General features: G+C 44.0%; 1 long non-coding RNA gene across 1 annotated transcript in view; it reads left to right on the top strand.

Annotated features, from left to right (window-relative positions):
• The window catches only part of LOC143927005 (uncharacterized), a 33,319-nt gene extending 27,529 nt beyond the window's left edge, over positions 1-5,790 (top strand). The window contains exon 3 of the long non-coding RNA XR_013262197.1: positions 4,337-5,790. This is a non-coding gene — a long non-coding RNA (uncharacterized LOC143927005). The remainder of the gene's footprint in view (positions 1-4,336) is intronic.
• Positions 5,791-12,412: the final 6,622 nt, after the last annotated feature.

Raw genomic sequence — 12,412 nt, 5'->3', positions numbered from 1 at the left:
GAACTTTTCAATCTTTTGCCACATTTCAGGCTTCAAACATAAAGATATAAAATTTTTATTTTTTGTGAAGAATCACCAACAAGTGGGACACAATTGTGAAGTGGAACGAAATCTATTGGATATTTTAAACTTTTTTAGCAAATAAAAAACTGAAAAGTGGTGCGTGCAAAATTATTCGGCCCCTTTACTTTCAGTGCAGCAAACTCACTCCAGAAGTTCAGCGAGGATCTCTGAATGATCCAATGTTGTCCTAAATGACTGATGGTGATAAATAGAATCCACCTGTGTGTAATCAAGTCTCTGTATAAATTCACCTACTCTGTGATAGTCTCAGGGTTCTGTTGAAAGCGCAGATAGCATCATGAAGACCAAGGAACACACCAGGCAGGTCCGTAATACTGTTGTGGAGAAGTTTAAAGCTGGATTTGGATACAAAAAGATTTCCCAAGCTTTAAACATCCCAAGGAGCACTGTGCAAGCAATTATTTTGAAATGGATGGAGTATCAGACCACTGCAAATCTACCAAGACCTGGCCGTCCCTCTAAACTTTCAGCTCAGACAAGGAGAAGACTGATCAGAGATGCAGCCAAGAGGCCCATGATCACTCTGGATGAACTGCAGAGAACTACAGCTGAGGTGGGAGAGTCTGTCCATAGGACAACAATCAGTCGTACACTGCACAAATCTGGCCTTTATGGAAGAGTGGCAAGAAGAAAGCCATTTCTCAAAGATATCCATAAAAAGTCTTGTCTAAAGTTTGCCACAAGCCACCTGGGAGACACACCAAACATGTGGAAGAAGGTGCTCTGGTCAGATGAAACCAAAATCGAACTTTTTGCCCACAATGCAAAACGATATGTTTGGCGTAAAAGCAACACAGCTCATCACCCTCAACACACCATCCCCACTGTCAAACATGGTGGTGGCAGCATCATGGTTTGGGCCTGCTTTTCTTCAGCAGGGACAGGGAAGATGGTTAAAATTGAGGGGAAGATGGATGCAGCCAAATACAGGACCATTCTGGATGAAAACCTGTTGGAGTCTGCAAAAGACCTGAAACTGGGACAGAGATTTATCTTCCAACAAGACAATGATCCCAAACATACAGCAAAATCTACAAAGGAATGGTTCACAAATAAATGTATCCAGGTGTTAGAATGGCCAAGTCAAAGTCCAGACCTGAATCCAATCGAGAATCTGTGGAAAGAGCTGAAAACTGCTGTTCACAAATGCTCTCCATTCAACCTCACTGAGCTCGAGCTGTTTTGCAAGGAAGAATGGGCAAGAATTTCAGTCTCTCGATGTGCAAAACTGATAGAGACATACCCCAAGCGACTTGCAGCTGTAAAAGGTGGCTCTACAAAGTATTAACGCAAGGGGGCCGAATAATTTTGCACGCCCCACTTTTCATTTTTTTATTAGTTAAAAAAGTTTCAAAAATCCAATAGATTTCGTTCCACTTAGCAATTGTGTCCCACTTGTTGGTGATTCTTCACAAAAAATAAAAATTTTATATCTTTATGTTTGAAGCCTGAAATGTGGCAAAAGGTTGAAAAGTTCAAGGGGGCCGAATACTTTCGCAAGGCACTGTACATAAAACCAAGAGTATTCGCACATAAAAACAAGCCGGCCGGCAAAAACGAGAGCCCGTCCTCCCCTCGTAACATGTGGTGACGTCACAGCGTGTTACGAGAGGAGGACGGGCTCTAGTTTTTGCCGGCCGGCTTGTTTTTATGTGCGAATACTCTTGGTTTTATGTAAGTGCATTTCTATTATAATTAAACGAGTACTAAAGTTTTTTACACTATAGGAAGCTTCTTTCTTTCTATATTCTGAACGTGCATTTTGAGTACCAATGAAAATGCGGAGCGGCATGAGAATCCTCAATATATGGATCGTTTGTTCCTGATTGGCAAAGTGTTTGGTGAAGGCGAGGAGCTGTCAGTGGCTTGAGATCATAAACGCTCCTTGTGCTTTTACCGTCTGGTAAGCGCATTTATTTGTCTGTGGCTGGGCACAGTAGTGATAAGGAAGTGTGGAATCACTGTGGTGCGATCGCCTTTCTTTCCTCAATAACACAAACTCTCCATGGACTTTTTCTTATAGTTTTGGTTTATTGATTTGTTTTTTATTATTTGGTGCAGCTCCTTTTTTCCATTTTTTGTCTAAGTCCACAACATGTGACATGGCAAGGCAAGTGACAATCTGCAACTGGTGGCAGGTGACACACTCGAGGCTCTCACTGATTCTGCATTATGGTGAGTTGAACCATTTCATTTTATATAACATTCTATATAACAATGTAATAATAGAAATAATGTGCTTCCAACACCCTGACACCATATTAATCATGGTGCCGGGGTGATTGAAGAGCTAACACCAGCCATGTCCCCGATAAATTGCCCAAAAAAAACATATTTTCTGGCAGTGCCCCTCCCGAGAATAGACTCTGGATCCGCCCCTGCTCAGGTGAGACACCAACCAGGTGTATCTCCCTCATATCCAGCTCTGGTGTCCCACATGTCCATTAACCAAGAACCTCTCTGTAGGACAGATAAGATTGAGACACCACCCTCACAAGGAAATGTTCACCCCATTGATGTGTCACCTGGCCAACAGACATCTTACTTATGCCTAAGTCTCAGTCTCCTGGGTACCTGCACCATATTAAAGCGGTGTTTCAGCCCTAAAAAATTTTTTTGGAAAAGTCAGCAGCTGAAACAAAAGTAGCTGCTGACTTTTAATAAGGAGACTTACCTTTCCAGGGCGACCACGATGTCGGCCGCCGAGGCTGACATGTCCCTCGGCTCTCGGGTCCCAGCGCTGCCATCCTCACTAAGGGAAGCAGGCAGTGGAGCCTTGCGGCTTCACTGCCCATTTCCTACTGCGCATGCGCGAATAGCGACGAGCTCTGTGAATGGGACGCATTGTGTTAGGGAACACACAGTTGCCAGAACACAGCGCGCCCCATTACCCAGAAGACAATGCGGAGGAGGGGAGAAGATGAAGATCACCAAGGAGCAGGAAAAAGGCAGATTAGGAAGACTGCCTAGCAACAGGGATTTCTGGCCAGGTAAAAAATAAAATAAAAATTCAAATGTTTTTTTTTATTTTTTTTTAAGAATATTAATGCTTTTTTTTTTTTTTAGGGTAGCCCTCCACTAATTCAGTTATGTCAATACATGTCCCACATTAAAATCATGATTTCCTTCTTTCAATTCATCCAACAAAAAAAAACCTGTTTTACATTTCTTGTTCTGATGGATTGTTTACATTTGTATTCACAGTACGTTTGTATTCATAAATGACAGGAGAGACTCCGGCAAAATGTTTCACAAGTCTTGTTCATGGACACAGTCTTTCAGATTCAGCATTAGCACAAAATTGCCTATAGGAAAAAGAAACCTTATATTGCAAGTATTACCGTATATACTCGAGTATAGGTCCATCCGAATATAAGCCGAGGCCCCTAATTTACCACAAAAAAACTTGGAAAACTTATTGACTCGTGTATAAGCCGAAGATGAGACATGCAGCAGCTACTGTTACAGCTTAAAAGAGTGGAAAAGAGGGTCAACAATGCCCATCTGCAGCTGCATACCTCCCTGTTTACCTCCCTGTGTACCTCCATGTGTCCATTGCAGCCTACCTGTGTCCTGTGCATGCCTCCGTGTGCCAATCTGCAGCCTCTGTGTCCTTCTGCAGCCTCTGTGTCCTTCTGCAGCCTCTGGTCCTTCTGCAGCTCTGTGTCCTTCTGCAGCTCTGTGTGCCATTGTGTGCCATTTAGCACCGATCAGAATGTATCAGCATGTCATAAAAACATGCCAGGATTCAAAACCCGCAATTCTCCTCCTCGTCTGTGACAGACGGCGGCCATTCCACTGTTCAAAAGCCGCGCCTCCCTGTCTGTGATAGGCGGAACACTCAATTTCCCAGCAGTCAGTGTTCCGCCTATCATGGACATCCTCTCATCCTCGTCCGTAGTATGAGGATGAGCGGATGTCCGTGATAGGCGGAACACTGACTGCTGGGAAATTGAGTGTTCCGCCTATCACAGACAGGGAGGCGCGGTTTTTGAACAGTGGAATGGCCGCCGTCTGTCTGCACGACACGCTGATCAGGTAGGCAGACGGCGGTGACTCGAGTATAAGCCGAGGGGGGCACTTTCAGCCTAAAAAAAGGGGCTGAAAATCTCGGCTTATACTCGAGTATATACGGTAATCTGAATCTTTACCTTTATCCATTCTCTCCTGAATGTTTATCAGAACAAATTTGTGGTGTGGTTTGGCACAGACAAACTACCAACCAAATGAACATCTTTCATCTCTGTTACAGAAACCTCTTCAATCTTGCTCCACCAGGACTTCCGGAAGTGAAAAACAAGAGCAGAATCAAATTCTTATGCACAATATCTACTCGCTTGCTATGTTTACCTCCTTGAAACCCAGGAACTTAGTATTCCTGGCTTCCGCAACTCTAAACAAATTATCAAATCAACTATGATATCTTAAGGATGAACCCACTCTAAAATGTATCCCCATGGTACGAGCAAAAATAAAAAAAAATGAACATGAACGTTGCTTCTCAAAAAATCAAATTTTAAATGCTAAAAAAAAAAATATATACCTGTACCTTAAGACCTATGCACTAACTCCCCTTTCAGGTGGACAAAGCCTAAACATTTTGGAACTTTTTCCACCTGAATGAAAATAAAAACAAAGAAAAAAACTAACTAGCTGCTAATTGAGGGCATAGCCAATGACCCCCCTTCAGGTGGACTAAAACTAACAATTTGGAATTTTTCCACCCGAACAAAACAAAAATAACATAAATGAATAAACAAATAACAAAAAAAATGATAAATAAATAAAAATAAAAAACAAATGTATTTTTTTATTTTCTTTTAAAAAAAATAATAAAAAATAAAAATAAGGGAAAAAATAAATGAAATAATAATCATAATAGAAAAAATAAAAAATAAAAATCCAGAGGCTTATCCTTGAAAATATTAAAAACATATCAAGGTCCTCTATAATACTCCAAACATGAAAGGCAAATCTCTGAAACTCATATTTAAACCCTATTCATAGCAAAGAAACATTAACCAGAAGATTCTTACCACCCATGCAGCTCAATAAGGGTTGCTAACATTGTTTCCCTCAGTGCTATAATTGAATAAACATGCAGTTATCTCCCTTTTGAGTTTATGCAACTGTTCTACATAGTGATGCCTTTCCTGACTATTTTAGTTTGTAGTCTCTGCATTTGGGTCTTAAAAGGGACATGGGCTTGGTTACTATATGTCAAGGAAGGCTTCCCAGCAATCAGAATGGCAGTAGATTACCTGTGCGCAGAGTTCTCATTAAAAGAGCCGTCCAGCGCACGTGCATGGCAATCCCTGCCTGCTGCCAGACTCCGATCCCGGCTTGTCCTGACATTTTTTCTGCTTATCCCTTGGTCTGTTTGCTGTCTGCCTGTTACCGACCCGGCTAGTACCCTGACTCCTCTTTGGCATCTGCCTCTCTTTGATTCAAAGAGGCAATATTATTTCCTCTTCGTTTACATGTTTACACGTTTCCTCTAATTCATTCATTTTCTGTCCCAATACACATTTCTCAGTCACCAATTGTTCAATGTGATCACAAACATTTGCATCTACTTTTGCAACCATTGTTAATATATTCTTAGCTACACTTTGTACCTGCTCCAAAAATTGTTTTCTGTCAGTATACCATTAGCATTCTTTCATTATAGCAATGTCTTTCATTTTCAATAACATGCATACAACACTGCCCATCTTTGCTTTCTTGCCTTTCTTCGAATATGGTTTATGTTTTATCTGATCATTATGAATATTACATTGTCTCAATAACTCATTAAATTGGTGCGTTAAAGCATTTTCTGCCACAGTGTTGAAATGAACACAGGCATGTATCTTAAGCAAATCTTCAATGACCTCTATTCTATTGGAAAAGAGAGATATTTCACTCTCACGTGGGAAAAAAATAACTAATAAAAAATGTAAAATAATCTGTATTTCTCCCACAATTTCTCCTCAAAGATGTCTGGTTTATCCTGTCAATCGGCAGGCTACATCAGATAACCAAGGGTGATCAGCCCATCACTCACCGGCACACTTGACCAGCTACAAAATAATTTGCTTTAGCAATACGATAAATGTCAACACATACTAGCCAAAAATCTCACTATGTTTGCGCATTCGCTTCACTGCCAAAATATTTCATAGAACTTTCAGGACCACTCAAGCAGGGCTTCAGAATTCATGAACCAGCGTGAATCTTGTCCACAGTAGAGAATGCTTTCAGTTCTAATAGAGGTTTTCTTAGCTTATAGGGACTCAAGACAAAAATACATTAGGGATTGTGGATTCTGTGCAGAAATAAATTCCACATGCCTTCTGGGGTGCCAATTGAAATAAATGGTAAAAAAATAAATCCGAGGGTGGTTACGGATCCCAACTATTCCATATATGTATTAACTTGTCTATTCCTATAGTTAGCTAGTCTATTAAAACTCTGATAATGTTACTGTTGATACGCCCAATGATATAAGGTAAGTTATGAAAACAAACTGCTTAGTAAAACAACGTCTTATTTATTTCCCAAGAAAGTAGGAAAATGCTAACATGAAAACACTAAAGGAAATACTACAGAGCATATAACAAAGAACATCAAAAGATACTTATCACAAGGCTGTCCTCTAGATATTGACACGTCAGCTGGGCTCAAAATGGTAACAGAGAACCGTGAGGCTCAGAGAAGCAAGAGAGAGCCAAAAAAAGGAAAAAGGATGATTTCCTTTCTATGTGCACTTTTTAAACTGCATTCAGGCCCCCTCATACACCACTCTCCTCTAGCCTCCTTTCCAATGGGATATTGTCAAGAGGCAGTCCTTTTAATATATCATATTTCTGTCCCTCCTGCTGTATTGGCCTCTAGGGGCAGTATTCATCCATGGATCATCGCTGTGTGACCTGGTTCATCTTTATTCTTAGGTGGCCCTTTGATCTTCTGTAGCAGGACATTCCTCAATCATCTCTCTTTGAAGCTTGCTTGCAGAGTGCTAATCAAGGATTAGCATCATACCAGTTGGTTAGGGGCCAAGCTTTTGTTCTACAAAGCTTTGATATGCAACTTGTTACATTCCAGTCATCTGGCTCTAGCTATATAGTCTATATAGCCTGGTGCGCAGGTGTGAACATTCCAGGAGATGCACAAGAAAGGACATGTACTGGCACATGCATGAACGTGCATTGGCGAGATCCATCACGCACACAGGTGCGTGCATTGGCGCCAGTCCACCTATTTAAACCTGCCAGTGAGATGCACACTTTCCTGAGTAGTGTTTTCAGCTAGTGTCTGTTTATCTGATCTGTACCAGTTTCCTGTATCCCAACCCGGCTTGCCTGAACCTTCCGTTTGACCTCTGCCTGCCTACTTGTGACCCTGGCTTGCGCTTGACTCCGCTTCTGCCTGATGTTCCTGTGCTTCATTGCCCAACTGTGTACCGAACCTGGCCTGTGCCCCACCTCTGCCTCTGCCTCACATTTCAGTACCTGCTCTGTCCGGCTGTTGATGACTCCCTGGCTTACATCCCAGCTACGCTTCCAGCTGCTGATCCAGTGATACAGAGCTCCTGTTCTCAGTTTCGGCCCAGTGCTCTCCAGCCTCCTGGTGCCTGCCAAGACCCAGCCTGAGCCATCTCCTACATTGGCCCTCGTGCCACTCTGTGTCCTCCACTCCCTGACATCAATACCAGGGGTGTTGGACAGGAGGTGCAAGAGAAGCCCCCTCTACAGCTCGATCTCCACCAGGTATGTGGCAGATGGTATCTGATGAAGGTATGTCTTTTGAAACCTCATACATGCGTGATAATGCATCAGGTTTGGTGTTCTTTGATCCAGGTCTGTAGGTAATATGGAAAGCAAACCTTGAGAAGAAGAACGCCCAGCAGGCTTCACATGGTCTGAGATGTTTTGCAGTTTGTAAATATTCAATATTTTTATGGTCTGTGAAAATTTATATGGGATGGGTGGCTCCTTCTAGCAAATACCTCCATTCCTTTAATCCTGCTTTAATCGCCAGAAGCTCCCGATCTCCCACATCATAATTCCTTTCTGGTTAGGTAAGTTTTCGGGAAAAGAACGTGACCCTGTGGACAAGACTGCTCCAACTGTGCTTTCCGATGCATCCCCTTCTAAGATGTAAGACAGAGCGGAGTCAGGATGACTAAGAACAGGAGTGGTGGTAAATAGTTCCTTCAAGGTCTCAAAGGCGGCCTGTGCTTCCATAGCCTAATAGAAATGGATGCCTTGTTTGGTAAGCTGAGTGATGGGGGAGAAAATGGCTGAGAAATTCCTGATGAATTTCCAATAAAAATTGGCAAAGCCTACGAAACGTCGGATTCTCTTTTTATCAGTGGGAGTTGGCCAATCCAGGATTGAAAATACCTTTTGGGGGTCCATCTTGAATCCATCATTGGAAATAAATATTCCAAGAAACTGGATACTCTGCTGTTCAAAGTCACACTTTTACACCTTGGTGTAAAGTCCGTGTTGGCAGAGACGGAGGAGTACACTCTTGACATGTCCCCGGGGTATCTCTAATGAAACGGAAAATATTAGAATGTTGTCCAAGTAGACGACGACAAAGATATCTAGGAGGTCTCTGAAAATATCATTGACAAAGTATTCAAAAGTGGCTGGTGCATTGCATAGGCCAAATGGCATGACCAGATACTAATGGGGACCAAAGCAGGTATGGAAGGCGGTCTTCCACTCATCGCCCTCCTTGATCTGGACAAAGTTACAGGCTCCTCCTAAGTCAAATTTGGTAAACATACTTGCAAATTTGAGTATTTGAAAGAGATCAGGAACTAAGGGCAGAGGGTAGCGGTTCTTGACTGATTTTATTTATGTCATGGTAGTACACACATTGTCTTAGTGACTGGTCTTTCTTCTCCACAAAAAGGTACCTCCATCGGCTGGTTAAGTTGAGGGGTGAATGAGCCCTTTTTGTAGGTTCTCGTCGAAATAGTCCTTCAGAATCTCCAACTCTCACTCAGAAAGGGGAAAGATACATCAGAAGGGGATTTCTGGCCCCAGAAGAAGTTCAATGGGGCAGTCATATGGTCTGTGTGGAGTAAAGGTATCTGCACCCCATTTACTGAATACATCCAGGTATTCGTGGTAGCATTTAGGGACCACTTGACATAGTTCAGCATGTGATTCCAAGCAGAGTAAAGAAGCAGGAGGTTTTGGTGGTACTGGAGAGCATTGCTTCTGGCAGTATGATGATAGAGACTCTATTCTTCCAGATTCCCAGTCAATATGTGGGTTGTGAGCTTGCAACCAAGGGAGGCCCAAGATGACAGGGAAGAGTGGTGATGAAATTGCATCCAAGCATAATAATTCCTGGTAGTTAGTAGCAGTGGAGGTGAGAAGTGGAACAATTCACCTTGGTCACAAGTCCTGATTTAATACATGATCCATCAGGCAGGAACACAGAGAGCATTTGGTTCTTAGGTTGTAGCGGGATGTGCTGCTGAGATGCGAAGGGCAGGTCAATGAAGCAATTACAAGCTTGTGAGTCAATGATTGTAGTCACTGGTATGATTCTTCCCAGAAGCTGGAAAGAGATGGGCAGGACTATGTGAGCCGTATTGGCAGAGATGTTCGGGTTGATTAACAGTAGAAAGTGGCAGGCACTTACATAGCTTAACAGAGCAGGTGCGTACGTAGTGACCGGGTTCCCCAAAGTAGAGGGTAGAGGCAGAGGTTGTTCAACCGTTGACATTGGCGTTCCTCTGGGGTAAGTGACGGCCCAACTGAATTGGTTCAGGCACCTCTGGAGCAGGTGCGGCCAGATTTCTAAACATGAAGGCAGCAGGCCTGGGTGCCTTGGGCAACATCCATACAGGTTTGAACTGTTGTGAAGATCTCTCAGATCTGAGTTTGCATAAACGGCGATCAATCTGTATGAATAATGTGATCAGAGACTCAAGCGTGTTTGGTACGCCTACCTGGGAAAGTTTCTCTTTAAGACCTTCTGAGAGGCCCAAACAGAACTGAACTGGGGAGGCAGGGCTGCATCATTCCAGGCAGTATCTGCACTCCAACGTCTAAAATCTGTGACATAATCTTGATCTGGTCTACGGCCTTGTTGAAGAGCATTCAGAGCTGATTCGGCAGTAGTGATTCGTGGCGGGTCATCGTATAGTTGCAACATGGCTGTGAGGAATAATTTCAAAGTATTTAGCTGTGCGTTGTCTTCTTCCAGTAGATGGTGGGCCCAGGACTGTGGTTCTCCTTGGAGCAGAGGTATTGTAAATCCCATTTTTGTAGCTTCTAGAGAAAAAGTCCTTGGCTGAAGAGCAAAAGAGAGCTGACAGGCGTTGCAGAAGTCTTTGAACCTGCTTCCATCCCCAGAAAACTTCCAGGGGGCTGGTACTCGAGGCTCAGGAGGTAACAACATTATGATAGAACTTGCAGAGGCCCCAGTGGAAGTAACAGGTGCAGATGTGGTATAAGTCGCAGCAGAAGTCACAGCAGGTGTGGCCATTGCCTGGGCGCGTCCCTCCTGGGTGAGTGAGGCAAGGTGCTGGCAGATCTCCTTTAGTGGAGAGGCTCCTCTTGCAGGCTCAGTAATGGCTGTTTGGTACTGTCATATACCTGGTTTGTGAGCCTGATGTGTAGAGGAGAGCCTCTCATACCACACCGGCTTGTAGGTTGGAGGTGAAACAGCAACCAGAGAAGCACGGTGACATGGGAGTTACTGAGATCAGTCTAGTAAGTAGTATAGCTGGTTGTCCATGGCCAGATATGCAGCAGGCTGGCTGTTGATGGGTAACCAAACCAGAGTGGTGGCAAGCTGGAATTGCAGCAGGAGCAGGAACGGTATGCGATTGGCAGAGCTGAGCCGTAGCAGGCTGGATGAGCAGGTGCAGGGTTAGGCAGGCTGGGTCGGTAACCTTCAGGCTGATAAGCAGAGCAGCAGGCAGAAGAGAAGTCCATAACAAGCCGGGGTCAGGGTATCAAGCAGACAGCATTAGTGAGAACAAGCCGGATCAAGATCATAGGTCAGCACAGGTAACAGGTCAGAACAAACAGAAGCTGCAGAGCAAACAAAGAGTCCTTGGTGTACTCAGCTTAAAAAGCCCCTTTGGCGCTAGTGTTAGCGGGAGGTCCCTGTGTGCGCGTGACGGATTGCGGTGAGCGTGTGTGTCTGCCGTGCAATTCCTGCTGCGCAGATATTGCCTTTCCTGACAGAAAGGTTAGTGTTTATAGAAGACCGGTTAGGGTATATAGAGAGGCTAGGGTATATAGAAGACAGGCTAGGGTAGTACAGAGTTTCCCCCCTCCTCCATGGTCTGCACTCACCTGCCGCCTCCCCAACTCTGGACCTTAAGTAAGAAAGTTCCTCCCGACTCTATGATATGAGCAGAGCAAGGAGGAGACTCGCTCTCAAACTGATCTCCTGGCTCTGGCTGTCAGTGAAGTTTTGAGTGCAGACTTGGTGAGAGTGCTGCAGCTGTGCGGAACAATGCTGTGACAGGCAGCCCGCGACACTTTCATGGTAGAGACGGCCCTGGACTCGGGGCTATGGGCCCCAGATTCGGGGCTCTAGCCTCATTAGTCACGCCCTAACGATGCCACTGTTTGGCATCAGTATTTATTATTTATGTATTTACTTTCTGTATTATATGTCACCAACATCTTTACAAAGCACATACAACCATTCACATGAGCAATTTGAGCCACTCATACATATTACATGACCTACTGGTATGTATTTGTAAGGAACCCAGAGAACTGGGAATAAGCCCACTTTCACATTCGGCCGATTTGGCATGTGATCTTATTGTCGGCAATGGCACCATGCGAATTGGTGCAACGTGGACTTTGCAGCGCCTCACTGTTTCCCAAAAGTAGTTTCTGCACTACTTCTGTGGACTTCGGGCGATTTCAGTAGACATCTGTGCATGAACCCACACAAATTTCAGTCAAATTGCCCCTGAAGTCAGTTTGTAATCTTGCAAGTTCAGCTGAATTCGCATGATTTCAAACCCACCCTCAGTGTAAACAAGGGATAAACCTCCAAACGACATAGATCAGGGGTCAGAAACCCACGGACCAGGGGCCACACCCAGCCCGCCACCGCTAGATGTCCGGCCCATCAGTGCCCACAAATAATTAATGGGCACCCATCTCGCAGACATTTTCACCACTGTCCTCTTCTATGGAAAGTGGCAAGCGGCGTTATCACAGGGCTGGATTATGGCGGGAACCGTTGGAGTTAACTTTTTACATTACACAGCAGGTGATTGGTTGCGGGCGATCCTATCAACCAATCACCAGCCTGTTAATGTGAAAAGTTAATCAGCCGTTCCCAC

Source organism: Lithobates pipiens, unplaced genomic scaffold (genome assembly GCF_037356315.1).
Source record: "Lithobates pipiens isolate NorthernLeopardFrog02 unplaced genomic scaffold, aLitPip1_a1.2 Scaffold_23, whole genome shotgun sequence".
NCBI lineage: Eukaryota > Metazoa > Chordata > Amphibia > Anura > Ranidae > Lithobates > Lithobates pipiens.
Note: the sequence above shows the minus strand (reverse complement) of the source record. Positions and strands in the feature narration are given on the sequence as shown.